The sequence below is a fragment of the Ciconia boyciana genome, chromosome 8, assembly GCF_034638445.1.
Source record: "Ciconia boyciana chromosome 8, ASM3463844v1, whole genome shotgun sequence".
Lineage (NCBI taxonomy): Eukaryota > Metazoa > Chordata > Aves > Ciconiiformes > Ciconiidae > Ciconia > Ciconia boyciana.
Genome location: NC_132941.1, coordinates 60,186,262 through 60,204,009, shown reverse-complemented (window position 1 = coordinate 60,204,009; position 17,748 = coordinate 60,186,262). Strand labels below are relative to the sequence as shown.

Genomic DNA, 17,748 nt, shown 5'->3' with positions numbered 1-17,748 from the left:
TGCTTCAAAACCTCACCCAGAAATGTTTGTTAAAATGGAATGCGTAGTTTTGCATGATGCCTTTATTTTTTTGTCTGTCTTATGGCATATTAAGTGACAGTGGTATGGCCACATCTTTGATCGTACACAACCCATTCTTCAGTTGTGCTCAAGGAAAACCTTACTGTGAACAACACTAATTCAGTCTGCAAAAGATATCGATAATGGGCTGCTCGTTTTTTCAGCTATTTTTGTAAAGCAAAACAGACTTAAATTCTTAGGATTTAATCACTAGTGTCAGAACAGCTTTGCAGTCTGTCTCTCCCCTTTAAATGTTGCCTTCTCAGTCTATTTTTTTGAGAATGGACAACGGTTGGGATTGCATCTTCTGCTTAGACATGTTAAAAAGCGTGTTTTTCTCTTAGTAAATGCCACCTGTCCTAAAAGGCAGTTGGGTGACTTCTGTGATAAACCACCTGTGGTGTATAATGGCAATGTGATTCATCTTCAGACCAACCTATTGCAATAATAAAGCTTTTTCCAGTCAGTAGCTAAGGTAATTTAATTACAGTATTTGAGCTGGAAGACATAAGCATGTGGAAACTTCCTCTAAGTGACTCACATAGTGTTTGGAAATTCACCATAGCAGCGAGCCTTTGCTTTCAGTTTACTCTTTCCCCCTCCCCACCCCCCATTTTATTTGGTTTTAGCAAGAGCTATTAGGATGTGAGGGTCCAGGGCATCTTTTGCATCTTTTTGAGGTGGGGATCTAAGAGAAAGACAAAGCAGGATGACATTAGGTCCCTCATACCCCACAATGCTCTGCAGCCTGCAAGTATGTGATGGGGGGAAGGGGATGAGGAAACCATGCCGGCCTTGTCTGCACTTGCTTCCCTAGGAAGAAGATCTCCTGACCCTTTTGAATGCTCTCTGTGAAGACTGCAAAGACATATGGAGAAGAGGAAGCTGGTCTTAGAAAAACTGGATCCGTGCTTCTAGCAGTTGCAGAGGTCAATACTCAATACCTCAGTCTTCTGCTCTTAGGGGAATTCACTGAAATTCTCCTGACCCACTACGTAAGATGATCAAATGTAAGATGGGAAGTGATGAAAAGAGTGTGTAAAGGCACAGCAGCTGTTTTTCTGGGCAACAGTCTGAATCCGTGAATGACGAATGTGGTCAGGTCTCCCAGAACAGCAGATTCTCTGTGCTCCTCTTGGATCTGGGGTTTGCAGAGACATGCAGGAGTGTGCTGAGCATTTCTGGCCCAAGGGGCCTTTGGCTCAAGTCCACGTTTCTGTGACACTGCATTTTATTTTATACACTGGAAAGCTTAAGCTAGACATTGCTTGCTGTTTGCTTACTTTTGTGCTCCACAAACTTGGATGTGAAGCGTGTCCATTAACTCAACAGCAACAACAGAAATGAAATAAGACATCCTACCACTCTGTGTCATTAGACCTTGTTATTCCATGTAATTCATTACCATTTACCTAAAGTAATTTCTGCAGCCAATGACTTTTCTTCACTTGCTTCCCTCATATTCCAGCCTGCTGAGTTGCTTCAGTTATGAATTTTGTAAAAAATAGCTTTAACATAGATCTTGTAATATTTTTGCTTCATTTGCAGTCAGTAGCAACAGATATGATCCTTTTCTTTCCAGCATCTTCGTGATTCCCATTCTCCACCTGGAGTCCTCAGAGCCTGCAGGATTTTGGGATACCTGAACCTACAGCCATATTTTTTGTTGTCCTCTAATAATTCCTAGATTGAGTTTTATGGTCTTCTCATCCACTTTTTAAGTTATTCTCTATAAAGTCCCTGTGATCCATGGCATGAGGTCAGTTTTACTTATGGATCAACAGCCTTTTCATACAGCTCAGTTTTTCCTGTTTCTTCTTTCCAAGCTAAAGCTGTTGTTAGGCTAAAGCCTCGTAGCTTCAGCTACCAGTAGAAATAAATCTGGACATAGCATGCATCCTTGTTTGACTTCTGTAGTCATCCTTAACCATTCCATCATCATCTTGTCCACTGTTGCCGCACACAGTGACTTGCTGTAAATGTCTTCTGGCAGCTTGATCAATCTCTTGGAATGTCACAAGTTTGCAGAATTCACCATCTTTTGCTTTCTGTGCGATGCTGTCAGAGCCTGCTCAAATTTTATGAAATTATTATAGCAGGTTGAGTTGAGTCCTGCAGAATTTTCTGAGATTTGTCTTAAAATAGTATGTTGGTATGTTTTTCCTGAGTACTGCCCTAAGCCCAGCCTGTTTATCTGCAGGTATTTCTTTCACCTTTTCTCCAGTGCTTTTCTTTGTTTTCATTGTTTACTCTGCTTTTATTTACATTTACTGAGGAATTGGTTTGTACAGCACCTTAGCTGTGGATTCCCTAATTGCTCGTAGCATGTGTTTCCAATGCCATTTTTTCTGCCTTTTTCTCTTTTGAACCTTTTTCCAAGACCTTGAGACCTAGACTCCTTTGTCTAACCCCACCCCAAAACCAAAAACACCCTGCCCCCAAACCAAACCAAAAAACTTTGTACCTGCTCTCTCTTATTTGTGCCAGGAAGCTTCCCTAGGGCTCTTTCATCTGCTGTGCTCTGAGCTCTTCAGAACACTCTTTCCACCCCATATTTCTGCTTGCTCACCTTGAGCTGCTCTTTACAAACAGCCTTTTCACCTCAACTTCCATACCCCTCCCCTGTTCATCTGCATAAGTTGATGTTGCTGGGGAGTCCCCCAAATACTAGCCTGACCTAGTGATTGATCAAAAACCATGTCAGAACAAATAAAAATAGTTTAAAGAAAATTAGAGTTGATACAAGAAAGGATTAGTAATGGACACAAAGTAAAGTTTCACTGTACCCTTCTGCTAAGAGTGCCTCTGAACATATCCTAAGAAAATGACTACTAGATCTCAAATGATTTTTTTTCCCCCTCTTTTTTATCGGACTGCCTGGGTTTTTCTGGCTTCTGCCTTTATGCTGATAAAGATGACTTTTGACAGGAAACAATAGGATCTGTGTGTAACAGTCTGTGTTTCTGGTCTAGATTCCTTGCCAAAATAGCTACGCTTAGCCAAAATAGCTATGCTTAGCACTTGTACAGTTCTTTTCATCTTCAAAGCCATTCACAGATCCGATGTAAACAGCTGGAGTTCCACTGATTTTGGTCGCAAAGAGCTTAGTAGCCTTCAAGAAAAGAATTATGCATTTGCATGGAAAGTAGGAATATCATCTGCTTCTCTGCTAGCTAAAATTTTATAAAGATATCAAGCTTCAAGCTAGAAAGCAATTATTAGCTGAATGGGGTTAAGTAACTTTCCTTGTGGTCAACATGCATATTCCTGGCTACAGTTTCGTTGGATGAATCGAGGATCGATTATTGAATCGATCCTTAAATGTGTTTACAAGAAATGCAATTGCTGAGACAAACAGTATTTTTGAATGCAATTGATTTTGATGTTTTATGAAGCCATGTACCTGTATGTCCTAATATGTATGCCCAACATGTACGGAGATATTGTCTTGGTAGTTTTTTTTCAGTGTATTAATAGCTTTGAGATTTATTTTATGTTGTTTCACAGTATTTAACAAATAAGACACTTTATTACTCTAGTACATTCTATGACATATGTTGCTATATTTAACCTTGGAGTGCACTTAAGAGGTCAAGAGCTAGTCCATCCCCCTGCTCCATGGCAGAAACAGGTCTGTCTAGCCTGGGAAGATGTTTATCTAGTCTTTTTATAAATTTATTTTCTGCTTTTACCTATTTAGAGACTGATACCCTGTTTGCCTTGTAGTCAGGCAATGCCTGACTCTGCTTCTGTAGTGAAAATTAACCCAGTTGTTTCAAACTTTCCCTGTAAATCATGTTTGTCTATACTTATGATTCTTGTTGATCTTCTCTGAACCATCTCCAAATTATCCATGTTATTCTTAGTGTGATGCACAATCCTGGCTGCAATATTCCAGCTGAGATCTCTCAACTGTGTGTAGAGCAGAATGTTCCTCTCCCACGTCTTGCATGTAACGTGTCTGCTAGTGCATCCCAGAGCAGGATCAACCTTGTGTGTACAGCATGATGGTAGTGATTCAGATTCAGTTGGTCTGTAACAACCTCCATTTCTGCAGTGATTCTGCCAAACCAGTTATCCTTGACTCACGTTTTTGTTTGATTTCTCTTCATGTCTTTACTGAATTTCATCTTGTTGATGTCAGACCATTACTTATGAACAGATGCCCATTCGTAATACAGGACATGAATTTATTAGCAGCAGGCACAGGCTTTCCCTATTGTGGAAATATGAGTTCTTCTTCAAAACCTGTTTGGGAAGGGATGGATGAGGAGGGGTGAAACTGTTTTAGCAGTTGGAATGGCACTTCCAACTGCTCTATTGGAACTGCTCTTCCAACTCAGCACACTTTGTCAGGTACTCTAAAATCAAAAGCTTTGGCTTGGTCAGAAAGGTTTTTATGGTGTTGCTACTAAGACAAAAAATAAGTCGTTCCTGTAGCACCAACTCTGACCCACCCAAATAGGGCTTCTGCTTTTTACAACCATCCTTCCCTTGGCTTTCTGTCAATCTGGACATCAGATTCTTGAGCCCAACCCTCCTGTAGTGTCCCGTCTCCTCCCAGAGCCCTGAAATGTAAATGTAGATGTGCGAGTGTTTTGTTTTTGCATGTGGAAAATGAAGCACGGGTTGAGCTGAATTATGTTCACTGCTCTGGGAAAACCATGCAGCAAAGCCAGGATTTGAAACCACTGTTTCAGAGTTATGAGCTGGTGCTTCAGCACAAGCCTGTTCCTCTCATCTGGAGAGAAATAACCTCTGGAATATGAACGATGGTGAATTAAGCCAAACACTCATCTCATCCAGTGACTCATCTGCTTTTTAGTTTCAGCTGGTGGACAATTTTGTCCTTTCTCTTTGAAGAAGCAGTTTAGAGAAATTCCCTTTTAATTTGTCACCAGTGCATTCTGCCAGCTCTCTAACCAAGCTTTTTCTTCAGAGGCCAATTGCACAAACCTGTCCCAGCTCCAGTGTCCCCAGTGCAAGTCATGCTTCTGGGGGAGCACTGGCATTGCTTCTGCTGTACCTTATCTGGAGCTCACTGGAGCAGACCTGGGTGAGAGAGTGATAAAAATGTCTTCAGCCGTCTCTATAGGCAAGCATTCCTGCTGCTTCGAAAAGGAGGTAACCTGCCTGCATCAAAGGGAGACGTCCTGAAAAACGTCACTGTAAACACAAGCCTGTTAGTGTCTTGCTTGTGAGCCATATTGTTTGCAGTCAAGTATTTCACTGCTACCTTAAAAACGCAGATTGCAGAAGGATTCAGAACTAATCCCATCCCCTCCTCTGCAGTGCAGGTTCACCTACTTTCAGCTGTATATCCCCTTTCTGAAATAACATCAGAGGACTTTTTTCCTTTTGCATCCATCAGGAATCTTCTTCAATCCATCATTCTCTGCTCTTAAATATTTGACAGTGGCTTCCTTTGGGCTTGCTCTTTTCTCCTCCAGTGCTTCCTTCATAAAACCAGATTCCTGTCTCCCAATCCTTTAGTGAGGTTTTTGATTATTTCCCACCCCCCACCCAGTGCTTTCTCTTCCCATAATTTCTTTATTGCTTTCTGGTATCCGTTCTCTATACAGGCAAATAGCTCTTACCTGAATTCTTAGATAGCTTTGTGAATATAATTTTTCCTCCCTTTCACTTTCATTTAAATGTATTTTGTTCCTAAATAGCTCCAAACTGCCACAACAATTATTTCCTAGTGAGACTGAAGGAGATGCTTGCAAATACTTTCAAATCGCTGCATTCATCATTCCTAGCTTCCCATATTACCTCCCTTCTCTGATTATTGTGGACAGCCAGCAAGATGAACAAGGGCTGTGAATAACCCTGCTTTCTGCCCCGAACACCTCTCTGAAGTGAAATCCTCCCTCTTCTCTCAGCTTTAATTTTCACACAGTGCATTTGCTGCTATACTTCCCTCCAGGACACTGCCAAAAGAAGTTCTAACTCTATTTTACGGCAGCTATTCTGATGGGTGGGTTTTTTCCCTGTATCCTAACGCAACACGCGGTTCTGCCGACGCGGTGTCGGGGCTGTCGTTGGGCACGTCTCCAGCAGCATCCCACCAGCTGGACCCCTCGTGCTCTCCCTGCCCAGGGCTACGCTGTGTCCCGTGGGGCAGTGGGTTCTGCGGTGGCTCTCGCAGGCTGTAGATCATGTTGCCAAGCCCAGCATATTCGTGCCCATCCTCTGTGACTGCCTTTTGTCTTTCCAGCTGTTATAGACCTTTCCTTGGGTGGCCAGTGAATCTGTCGTACCAACAGGGACACTTCCTACCGTGAGAGAGAGACTCATGAAAATACCATGAAAATATGGTAATGATATTTAAACCTGCAGTACTTTTAGCTAAGAACTGTCTAGCTTTGCCGCTTCTGCAAAGCTCTACCTTTGTACAGTGGGGAAGCCTGGTGTGAACCAATCCTGTAATCTGCAGTTAATGCCTATCTGTGAAATACAAACCTGATAAAAATAGCAGCCCTTCAGACTCTGCTTGATGTGTAACAAAATGCGCTGTGGTATATTTAGGATTAAATCCTTTAATAGCAGTAATTCTTCCATTACAGCACAAAGCATTTTATTTTATATTGGAATATGTCCAGAAAGACTGTTTAGTAGAATTGATTAAAGACTTGAATAATAGTTTAAATATTTAGATTATCACCCAGTATCCCAGATCCAAGCTCATAAGGGAGTAAAGGGAAAGAACTTTTTTCCAGATCCAGAGGACTAGGATATTGAATGCAGAACTCCAGCTGCATGGAAATAATGCAATACACCAGAAATATGTCAGATGCTCTATCTGCTGGGTAATTTTTAACTGCTATTTTGAAAACACATCTGTTTTGATGCAGATGTTGCTGTCCAATACAAGACCAAAATGAATAATATCTTTGTGCCTCCTGGTAGTAATATCTAAAGACTGTAGATGAATTTTTTTTTTTTGAGCTTATTTTTTGAGCTTATATATATATTATATTTCATTCTGTCTGGAGCAGTATTATTTTGTGAATCTGTCACCAATAGTGATGTGCTAGGAGGAAGGGTGAGCATAATCATTTAGTTATGGGACACTGAATGAAATAAATGATCTTTTCATAGATTCATAGTATTTAAGTCCAGAAGGGATTGTTGCATTTAGCCTGACCTCCTCTATATCACATCTTTATAAAGCAGGAGCTGTCTCTACTGCACTAATCATTTTTTGAGGCGCATGTTGCATACAATTATCAGTCTCCTGGATAAATACCAGCTGTTGGGATCCTTCCAGCTATGCCTTTTCCTGAAGAGGCTTCTGTATAATAGAAGGGGACTGATGATGCTCTTTTTGAAAGAAAATTGTGCTACAGGAGCCAGGAATGTAGGAAAGAGCTTCAGGTCCAGGGAGAATGAGGGTTTCTGGCACAGCTCTGAAAACAGTAAGGGTGAGTGTTGAAATGAAAGGATTACGCAGTCTGGCAGCCAATTTCTTTCATTTCACAGAGGAAGAATCATAGGGAGAACAGACAGCAGTGCCCCAGAATAGGAGACTTCTCCCTCAGTTTGCAGGAGCCGTTGGTAGTGTCCAAGAGGAAGGATGCTGTATGTAAAGAAGCAGCAACATTTGTCCCTATGACAGTAAAAGGACGTACTTTTTTTTAAATTATTATTTCTTTTGCTTCTTGTTTTCTCAATAATGAGTAGATTGCCCATAACCACAGCAATCAGCAACGATGTGATGGGTTTCTAATGGGCTAATCACAAAGGGTTATAAATGTCCTGCAGTGAAACTGTTTTCGTAGAGCTTCTACCTATTTGTGCCAATAATTGTTTGTCATATCAGTGCATAGGCTAAAGTGACTGTGTATGTGTGTGCACACGCAGCGAGTGGATGCAGTATGCTGACTGCAGTGAGGAATTATATTCTGGTTATATCGGGTTTTTCTAGGAGCCTTGTGTACTTGACAGAGATACTATAGCTCTCCAAATGTTCATGTCAGTGCATTTTTGATACCTGCCTGTGTAGATACGATTATGTTAGCACATCCACATCAGACTGTTAGACACTATCAGTCAATACTAGTTATGGCTGCACTTCCAAAAGTGGGGTGACAATAGGATGCCTGCAAAATGAACCTCCCTTTTTACACTGTATAGAGCTTGAACTGTGTCGGGGATTGGACTGCTGTCTCTCATTTCTGAATGCTCTGTTTACCTAGAAAAATGACCATGAAGTGACCTTTATCCCGCGCTCTTCATACGTGCCTTGTGCTTGCAAGGCTGTAACAAGCTTTCTTGAGAAGATTGCCTCTCTCTCCCTTCCTTTTGTAGTGACTCAACACGTACCAGATGGGAGCCCCAGGTGTGGAGCCTGAACACGGCTGCCCCACCTTCTTTCAGGACAGCAACTGGGAGCTCTGCTGGTTTCTCTCCTCCAGTCTGGTTTTTTATAATGAATGCGGCATTTGGTTGGGGCTCTCATCTCTTCTGAGTGAAATGCTTTGAACCTAATCTTGAATCTCTCTCTGGGAAAAAGATACTTGGGAGAAAAATATCTTCCTTCTCATTTTGACACAGCCTTCTATATAGCCTGAATGTCAGGAAAGCCATTTATAGAGCATGTACAGTAATTGCATGCTTAATATTTCATCAGCTGCATTAACAGTAATGTCACTAAAACCAGGTATAGATTTAAAAGGATCTTTTTTGATTAAAAGTGGCTTTAGAGCTTCTTTTGTATAATAATAGCAGCAGTATATATTATCATAGATGTTGCTATGGGTTTCTGAATTTAATAATTCAACACATATATACACACGCAGGGAGATTTGCATTGAGATTTCGGACAAAGCATATGCTTTATACTTGGCAGCGATCCTCTAGTTACACCAAGATTAGACTGGTGTGAAGTAGATTGCTTCAGCTTGAGCCACACTCTTCTTTCACAGCCAAGAGATTGCAATATTTCAGGATTGTGCAAAACCCCGTGCTTTCGTTACCATGCTACAGTTAGCAGCTGTAGGAAATAGCGGTTAGAAAAACTGATTGGTTTTCTACCAGACTTACTTTAGTCTCTTGTGGTACAATGTCGTGCAATGTTTGGACATGAGGCAGAGATGTTTACTTTGAAACAGTGCTTCAATTCACTTGAATTCTACTGCAGCACAGTAGTAGTAACTGAGAACAAAGATTTGCTGCCAGCTCTCGATGGGGCTGAAACCCTGTGAGCATGCTTGAATGGAAAATAAGAGAAGGAATTTATTGTCTGTGTCTTAATAATAAATCTTTTGAACTTCATTCTTGTCTCAGAAATGAGAAATAAACTTTGCAAGAAGATCTTGTGTTAAATGGTAATGAGGAATTCCTCAACAGCAACTGTCAGTTGCCTTCTTCAGAAACGCGCTTGTTGGTTATAATTTCCTTTTATTATTGAGCTAATACTTGTGCTAAACTTTAGTAATGGATCCATTGTTTTTTTGGCCAGCGATGAGTAAAAAAGTTTTTTTTAATGCCTGTGCTTCACTGATGATAAATTTCACCCTTTTTTCAAGTTATAATCATGAGAGCAGATTTCACAGATGTCCTCTTCCAGTTTGAGCACGTGCGCATCTTGAGTTGTGCAGCCTGAATTTCCATCAGCAACCAGAACTCATCTCTGTAGACACAACTTGGGGCATGCCAAAATGCTGGAATTTGTACTATTCTAAGGACTGCTGTGCCAAAAGGTGAAGGCTTCTTAAGAAATTTGGGTGGTGATGCCAAACTGTAAAGAACACCTATCACAGGAACACAAATGCTTTATTTTGCACCATTGTAACTTACGCCAGTCTGTGCTCTAAATTAAATATGTATATACATACGTATATATATATATAAAATATATGGTTCTTCCATGGTTAGGAATGGAGAAATTATTGTTCTACATTGCATGGATAATATACTGCCTTCGAAATGTGCATACGAAGTATGGCAAACCATCGTTCATTTTCTATCTGGACCAACCACGTTTAATGATAGCATCAGCCGTGTACAGCCACTGTACATCTGCTCTAAGTTTTATAGGTGAGGAAAATTTATGCATCTGAGTAAAATGAAACTCGGCTTCAGTGCTTACTTATGATTCAAACTGTAATTAGCTGTTTTAGAAATGTAGTCCTCCACCTAAGAGTAGTGGAGTGAGAAATATATCACTCTGATACTTCTGGTCATACTGTTTTCTATTCTGTTGGGGTGAGAGGAAATATATTGCAAGTTTCTTTCAGGCTTATGTTTTTTTCTTCACACTGCTTGTGGGATAGTAATTTCATGGGCGGCATCCACACAGCAACACCAATGGGATACGGCAGAAGTTAATTCTCAGATTCTGGTAAGGTGACAGTTACATTTCTAGGTGTAGTATTGCCTTAAACCTGCCTTTTGCTTTCATGTAGGAATGAAAGCTCCTCACCACCCCCTATACTGTGTCAGTAATATGTTCCTTTTCAGCTTTTCTTTTCCTGTTGTTTGCCTGGACTGGACTAACATCTTCAGTTGACTATGCCAGGCCTTTCTACTAGGTATTACACACACATGCAAAGATTTGAGGTTTTTGGGTTTTGTGTCAGACAGTTAATAACTCCAGATTTTTTGAATTAATATCTGCTTTCATAATATTTCAATATAATGGATATAAATGGAGATATATATATACACTTATAATGAAATGAAAGTTGGGTCTTATGTTTGCTTTATAACTGTTGGGGTTTCTCATTTGAAGATGGTCAGAAAACTTTGATTGAAAGACCAGTTAAAAAGAGACAAACAGTCGTGGCTAATTCCATTCATGAGGAATAATTATTTAATGAAGAAGCTCTTACAGGAATTCTAGTTTTCGGTTCAATATGAGACATACTTACTTTGAAGCCAAATCATCATCATAAGTTTAACTGATGTAGTTACTTAACTCAGTCTAATGCTGTCTTTACATTGTAAAACATCAGGATTAGTTCTTGGTTCTATGATAGAGTTTAATGAACACAAATCAATGCTATTCGTGCTCATCTGGAGACTGCAATTAAACAACTGGTAACTAAAAGGTCAGAAATGCTTACTATTGAAAAAAGCAATCTCCATCTTGTCATCAGCCTTTTAGCACTAATTTTAATAGCCATATTTAAAAGAGAAATAAATCATAGGAACCCTCAATAATTAATAGCTTTGCCTTTTTCTGTGTAGGAATAGTGTGGTAGCGTCATCCTAGTCTTTCCCAGAATTTCAGCAAATGCTCCATTTAATGAGGGGATGAGTTTTTGTTTAAATGCTCTGAAGAATTTGGCTTCCAGTTCTGGGATTTTTCCAAGCTGTAAACTGTTGATCACCCTTTCAGGCTCTGCTTGAGGTATTGGCTTCTCAAATCTAATTACATCTCTTTGTGATAGAACTGCCTGATGTACTCATTTAAATAGTGCATCTGCTCTGTAGGACTAGCGTATTTCTTCATGCCTAATTCGGTGAAGAAATCCTGAAAAGTGGATTTAATGGATCTAGGATCACTTTTGGTTCTTCTTTCCGTTAATAAACTGCTTTCTGATAAGCTTTGTAAACAGATGTGTCAGTCCTTTATCTGCTTTACTTCCCTTTTCATAAAGGATTGTTTCAACTAATTTTCTTGGTGGTTCTCTGTTTCTCCTTCAGTAGTATAGTAATTTCTCCTCTAATATTCCCTAGATTCCTTCTGCCTTCCTGAATTCATGAGAGGATTGTCCCATCCTTGTACTATTGAACAGAGATCTCTTCCCCCCACCCCCTCTTTTTTTTTTTCCCCAGCCATGCCATGCAACTTTCCTTGCCAGCCTATATCTGCCACTCCCCATGGGATGATGTTGCTTGCACCTCCTGCCTTGTTTGGTTTCTACCTTCAATCACCCCTTCAATTTTTTTTTTTTTTCCCTGAGAGTATCCTGAAGCTCTGTAAACTGGCTCAGTAAAACTGAATATGGATGCTATCTAGATGCTCCCATTGTGTCGAATGCTTATGTGCTTTGCCATGCAGGATTAGGCTCAGTCACATCCTCAGTGTTGACACGAATGTGGTAAGAGGGATGTTTCCGGGATTCTCAGGAGAGTACTTGATGCATAAGGAAAAAGAATAATCTAAATCCTGCTCACACAATGCCAGACTCAGAACTGGCACTTAGAGGTTAGGAAAGAGCCATTGCTGATGGCTCTTTGAAATCATGAGGTCCATGTGCAGTGGCAGCCACAGAATCCAACACAGCGCTGGGTGTCCTCAGGAAGGGCACTGAGAGCAAAGCATTGGGAATTGTTTTACTGCTGAGGGAGATATGATCAAAGTTAGTAAAATCATGAATGAGGTGAACGCAGAACTGTTTTTCACCAAATTCTGCACTACTACTGGGTGGAGGAACTCACTGAAACTGGTAGGAGATGAGCGTAAGACAGGCGAAAGAAATTACTGTTTCTCATAGCAGGCAGTGAACTTCTGGGATGTGATGCCCCAGGAGGTTGCGGAGTCTCATGGGTGTCAGCAGGTTCAAAACGGAACAAAACACATCTAATTTCAGACAGTGGGTCCGAAGTGGATATAAAGAGTGCAGGTAGAGCACTGCTCTCTGCGTCCCTCTTGCAGTCAGTACAGGTGCTGGAGGGGCAACAGGCTGCAGAGTGGTCAGGCTCACGCGCTCTCCCTAAACAGCATCTCCCACAGCCATGCTCCATGGCAGTGGGGTTTCTGGGCTACACAGACCACAGCTCCAGCCCCCCGAGACTGTTTCTCGTTCATCCAGGCTACGTCGCTCCCTTTGCTCTAGCCAGCTGTGTTTAAGCACTAGCCTGATGCTGTAATGTGCCATGTAAGCCTCCCTCCCTTGGCTGCTGCTTGCTTGTTGAAATTAAACCTGTGAGAAGCAGGGATTTCTCCCTTCCCCTTGCATATTTTTTCCCCGTGTCTTGTACAATGCAGCCCATATTTTGGCTTGGGTCCTTAGGTGCCACTGTGATTAATACTACTAAAAAGGTTTATGCTCTACACAAATTTACCTACATAATGCACATTAGTGCTTTGCTGTTATGCTGTCATTGAAATATCTGGGCACAGGTGACTAATTTGAGGCAAGCAATGAAATTCATGTGTTTCAATTATTAAAAGGGGAAAAAACCCAACCTAGCACTGTAAATGCCTTTCTGCTTACTTATGTCAGCCCACTTCCCTTTTGGCATTTCCCTGTCACGGTGTCATTAATATTTCCACCCCCCCTGTATCCTTAATGATCTACTTGATTGACCTGCGTCATTTAAAATATTTTTTCATTATAGTGATTTTCTCATTTAGGTCCCCAGGAGATCCCGATATGTAATCAGTTTTCTCTAACAAATGACCTCCTTTAACTTCATTAGTTCAGAATTAATTTACTAGCATCCAAGATATTGAATGACTGATTAGTAAAATACAGTAAAAAAATTAAAGTTCTCTTTCATTTATGGTCAAGGCAAACATTAATTAAACCCCATATTTCTTTGCTAATTTTGTTCACAGTTGAATTTAATAAAGAGGGAACGTTTGATGGGCTGTCACTAGACATTAGATGAGGGTGGGGATGGGATTACAGGCTTTCTGTGCATGTAACATCTTCAAGCGGCTGCGTTTTGCCAAATGCTTCACTTATCTCGCAGCTTCCTTCACCTTTTAGGGAGCTTTTTAAACAAGCAAGCCAGGAAGCGTCACTGTCTTCAGTGAGCAGCAGAGAAGGAGCGCAATGAGGGCTTCGGGGAGGACGTGCTTTCTGCTGGCCGACACTTCTCAGCCCCGCACCCCTGCTGCTTGTGCACGTCAGCTTCAGCTCTTGGGTTGTCTGTCTTATCTCGGTATCTCTCCTAAGAGATGTGCCTCCCTTTTGAGGCGTGCAAGTTATTTACAGAATTATCCATGCTGCCAGCCCCTTACCCTTTAAGGCTTTGCAGGTTTCCATTTTGCAAATCTGCTGCAGGAGGCACTGGCCTGGTGATGGCATTTTTCTTCCTGTCACTTGACAGTAAGCACGCTTGCACTTTGCACTGCATGCGGGATGGCTGATGAGGCCGTATGGAATGTGTGCAATGAACGGCAGTAAGCCTTTGCTTAGGGAATGATCGTTATTCCTGGAAAAACCCAACCATGTAGGGGAGGGTACCCGCCTTGAGTTGATTTGTCCCCCCTCATCACTCCCCATGCTGCTGTATTTTTATTTTTGGACAGGCAGACTCAAAAGGTACAGATAGTTTTAGATAAGCTTCCTTTTTTTTTTTTTTTTTTTTTTACCATGCTATTGGCCTGCTAAAGAGTTTATTGTAGTCTCTATAATGTATTTTGAAACTGCACTGGCAGAAGCTTCGTGCTTGCTCTGATCTTTATACAAATAGGTAGTTTTGGTAAGGCTCCAGCCATGGCTTGGATCTCCACTGTGCTGGGGGCAGAAGAAAGCCTGACCCGCCACCCAAAAAACTCACTGAAACAAACTTCTGGTCTTGGTAATCTTAGCTGTGGAGGCAATTTTCTGACTGTGCATGACTGACAGCCTTTTTAGGTATAGATTTTGGATTTTCATCCAGGTTTGTTCCTCCAAACGGGTGTGCCAGTGTGGGTGCAGGAGAAGGGCCGGGGCATGCCTGTGGTCTTGATGAGCCATGCCACTCAGCAGCGAGGTCTCCTGAGCCCAAAGTTGCCTGGCAGCTCGTGCCGGTGGCACGCAGCATGTCTATGGGAGGGTGTCACCACCGATGCTGTGCGCCTGTTGCTCACCGTGACCAGAGCCTACCACGAATAACGAGTAACGTAGGCGAGATGGGCTTGGGTGCTCACGCTGCTCCCATCCTTCTCCCTGCCGCTGCTTTGGCCTCGGCCTCAGTCAGCCAGCCCAGCTTGCTGCTGGGTGTGGCTGTGCAGACCTGCCTTCATGGTATTTTAAACTATGGGTTGAACTGACCAGGGAGACTGAGGCAGAGGCACGGGACAGGTCCTGTGCAGTTACCAGTGTGATGGAGGTGGTTACCTCTTGTAGATGAACACTGCAGATCTCCTGTGGCAGCACCTCAAAGCGCTGCAGCAAGGTTTACCAGAGACTGCTGCTCCCGAGGCTGGAGCCTGAAGTGGTCATGCTCTTGGCCTAAGCCCAAGTCTTCACTTTGCTGAACTGTGCCATTTAGCAACACCTGTCTCTTTAATCGGTCAAGTTACTTTATGCCTATTCTGTCGTCGATTTGTCACTCAGCCAGCCAGGAAGTTTGAAAACCAATCTGTCTGGTTTATACGCAACTGATTTGCTAGCCCAAGAAGAACTACTTTTCAGGCACATCCCAAGAGTGTCTCTGAGGAGCATCCTTTATCCTTTTGCTCCTCCAAGTCCAATAGTATTTTCCATACCACTGAGCCGAAAGGGAGAACAGACCCCGAGCATGGCCATCCCTCTCTTCCAGGCTGCGGGGCGGCACTGACATGGGGCTATGGGGGCTGCTGCTGCTCTCCTGTCTTGCTGGACGTGAAGTGTTGTAGTGGTGGCCTCTGAGAAAGGGGACCCAGGCCTGAAGGGGAGCTAGATGGGACAAATAGCCTTGTAAATTATTCTCCCCTATTTATAAGAATAAAGTTTGTGGAGGGATTCAGGCAATCAGTTTACATGTCTTGAAGGAAAAGAAATTGAAAACACTAAAGCAATTTATTGCCTTTTAAATTTGGGGATGAGGGTGATGTAAGTAGCGCTTAAATTTAACTACCTGCAAAAGCAAATAAAGAAAACTGTAATATTTTACAAAGCCATAATCCACTATACTGTAAGTGCATTTTCAATTTCAGTGTGGAGAATATAAGTGACTACTGTTTTCTGCCTAAGAACTTGCCCATAAAGCAACGTCCAGTTGGTGGATTCAGTAGAGTTTCTGGTATGTTTTTTTTTTATTCTTGCTTTCTTACAATTTGCGTAAAACACTTAGACAGGATTTTTTCCCCTCTCTCATATTGCAGTATTGCAAGATTTCAGCACAATAAGTGTTTTGCCTGCAAGGCCTATATCTAATATTGGTTCATTTTGAATGTCTTTTCCCATTTAAATGTTAGTCCAGGAAACCAAAGTGATTGTAATCAAATGAGTATGCTCAATATATAGCTTATATGACTACAGGGTGGCTTTCTCTGTCTAATTCGAATGCTCTTAGAAAACAGGAGAGATGATTCAGGACCTGTTGTAAGAAGAGTCTTGCTTCTGGCAATATTTACTCTTAGGTAGATTAGAAAAAATAAGAGCTGGCATCTGAGAAAAAAATGAAAAACAAAATGAGCTAATATTTGCTCATTACGTGAAGGCAAAGCCACTGACACCAATGCAGCAGAAAGCTAAATTTGCTCACCATGCCTGTGAGAGCGTTTCAGAAGAGCCCTGGAGAAGTTCATTGTATGAAGAGAGTATAGGAGATATAACCTGAGCTTCAGCCAGGCCACAAATCCTTACTGTTCATTCTTCCCTCCAGGAAAAGTCATTCTCATTCTGCAAGATGAATCATTGACGGCTTGTTTGTGTGGGCAGATTGATTGCCTGAGCTATTCTGGGACAGCTACTGCTCTACAGGTATTCTGGAGTATTTCTTGTGATCAGAAGCTAACTTCTTCTGAGATACAGCTAACTTCTTCCTGGCATAATTACTTAGAGAACGGCTTTGCTTCTATCTTAGAACAGGTTCCCCGAGGCAGCTCTGGGGATGGCAGACCCTTTCCTCTGCCTGGAGAGCTGAGAGCTTGTCCATGTGAAAAATTGCTATCAGCTACAGCTAGACTACTAACCATCCCCATATGGGCCCACGAGCAAAGCTGGGCAGTAGGCTTTCCCTCCCAACACCAACCCTTCCACCCTCCTAGGCTGCCCAGGTGGGACCTCAATGCCTCTGCTGATCCTCGCTCTCGCGGCAGAACACAAAGGGCTGAAGCTTGCCGTGGCTTAATCACAGCTAAGCGAGAAAGCTTTGTAGCAGTTTACATTGATTTAACAATCTTCATATCTTTTGTTCCTGCTTCATACACTTACAGGTTTCTCAATTTTATTAGCTATTTATAAATACCTGAATAAGTTATGCAGATAAGATCGATTATTACGTCTCTTGAGGCGCTGCTGGTATTCTAGACACTTTTTGCTGGACCTATTGAGTCTTAGCATGGAGGGGAATCAGATATATTTTTCCTTTTAGAAATGCTAGAGCTGCTCTCTGTAATTGTCAGTCTAAATTTAAGCAGAGGTATTGCACTGACCCTGTCATATCTGCAGAGATTTTGAATGCATGTTCACGATACAGTTCTGTGCATAGGGTTTTTAGCTCCAGGGCTGTACAAAGGATAATTCAGAGAGGATGGAGTTTTTCCCTTGTATAAATTCATTTGTATTCACTTCAAAGGCTGAAGTGAGCTTCGAACCAAGGTGTGCTCCATGCAGACTGTCTTCATAGGGGTGAATTTCACCCACTGTGACAGTACGTACATAGCTTTGCTCGGATGATAACAGAAAATGACTATGTGGAGGACTGGGTTTCTCCAGAGATGCACTAAATGCCTGCTGCTCCAAGGACATGTGAATCCTTTTAGCCCATTGCAGGATAAAACCTTCAATATTTAAGACCCACTCTGGTGCTGCAAACTCTTAAATGTAATGGGCTCTGCTGCTGTAAAATGATGTAGCTCCACTGACACCA

General features: G+C 41.9%; 1 long non-coding RNA gene across 8 annotated transcripts in view; it reads left to right on the top strand.

Annotated features, from left to right (window-relative positions):
- Positions 1–17,748, top strand: part of LOC140656050 (uncharacterized) — a 69,513-nt gene that overhangs the window by 19,971 nt on the left and 31,794 nt on the right. For 5 of the 8 annotated variants that reach the window (XR_012043952.1, XR_012043947.1, XR_012043949.1 and 2 more), the window contains exons 2-4: positions 878–989; positions 15,869–15,954; positions 16,540–16,637. This is a non-coding gene — a long non-coding RNA (uncharacterized lncRNA). The remainder of the gene's footprint in view (positions 1–877; positions 990–15,868; positions 15,955–16,539; positions 16,638–17,748) is intronic. The other 3 variants (XR_012043951.1, XR_012043950.1, XR_012043948.1) reach the window with 2 other exon arrangements.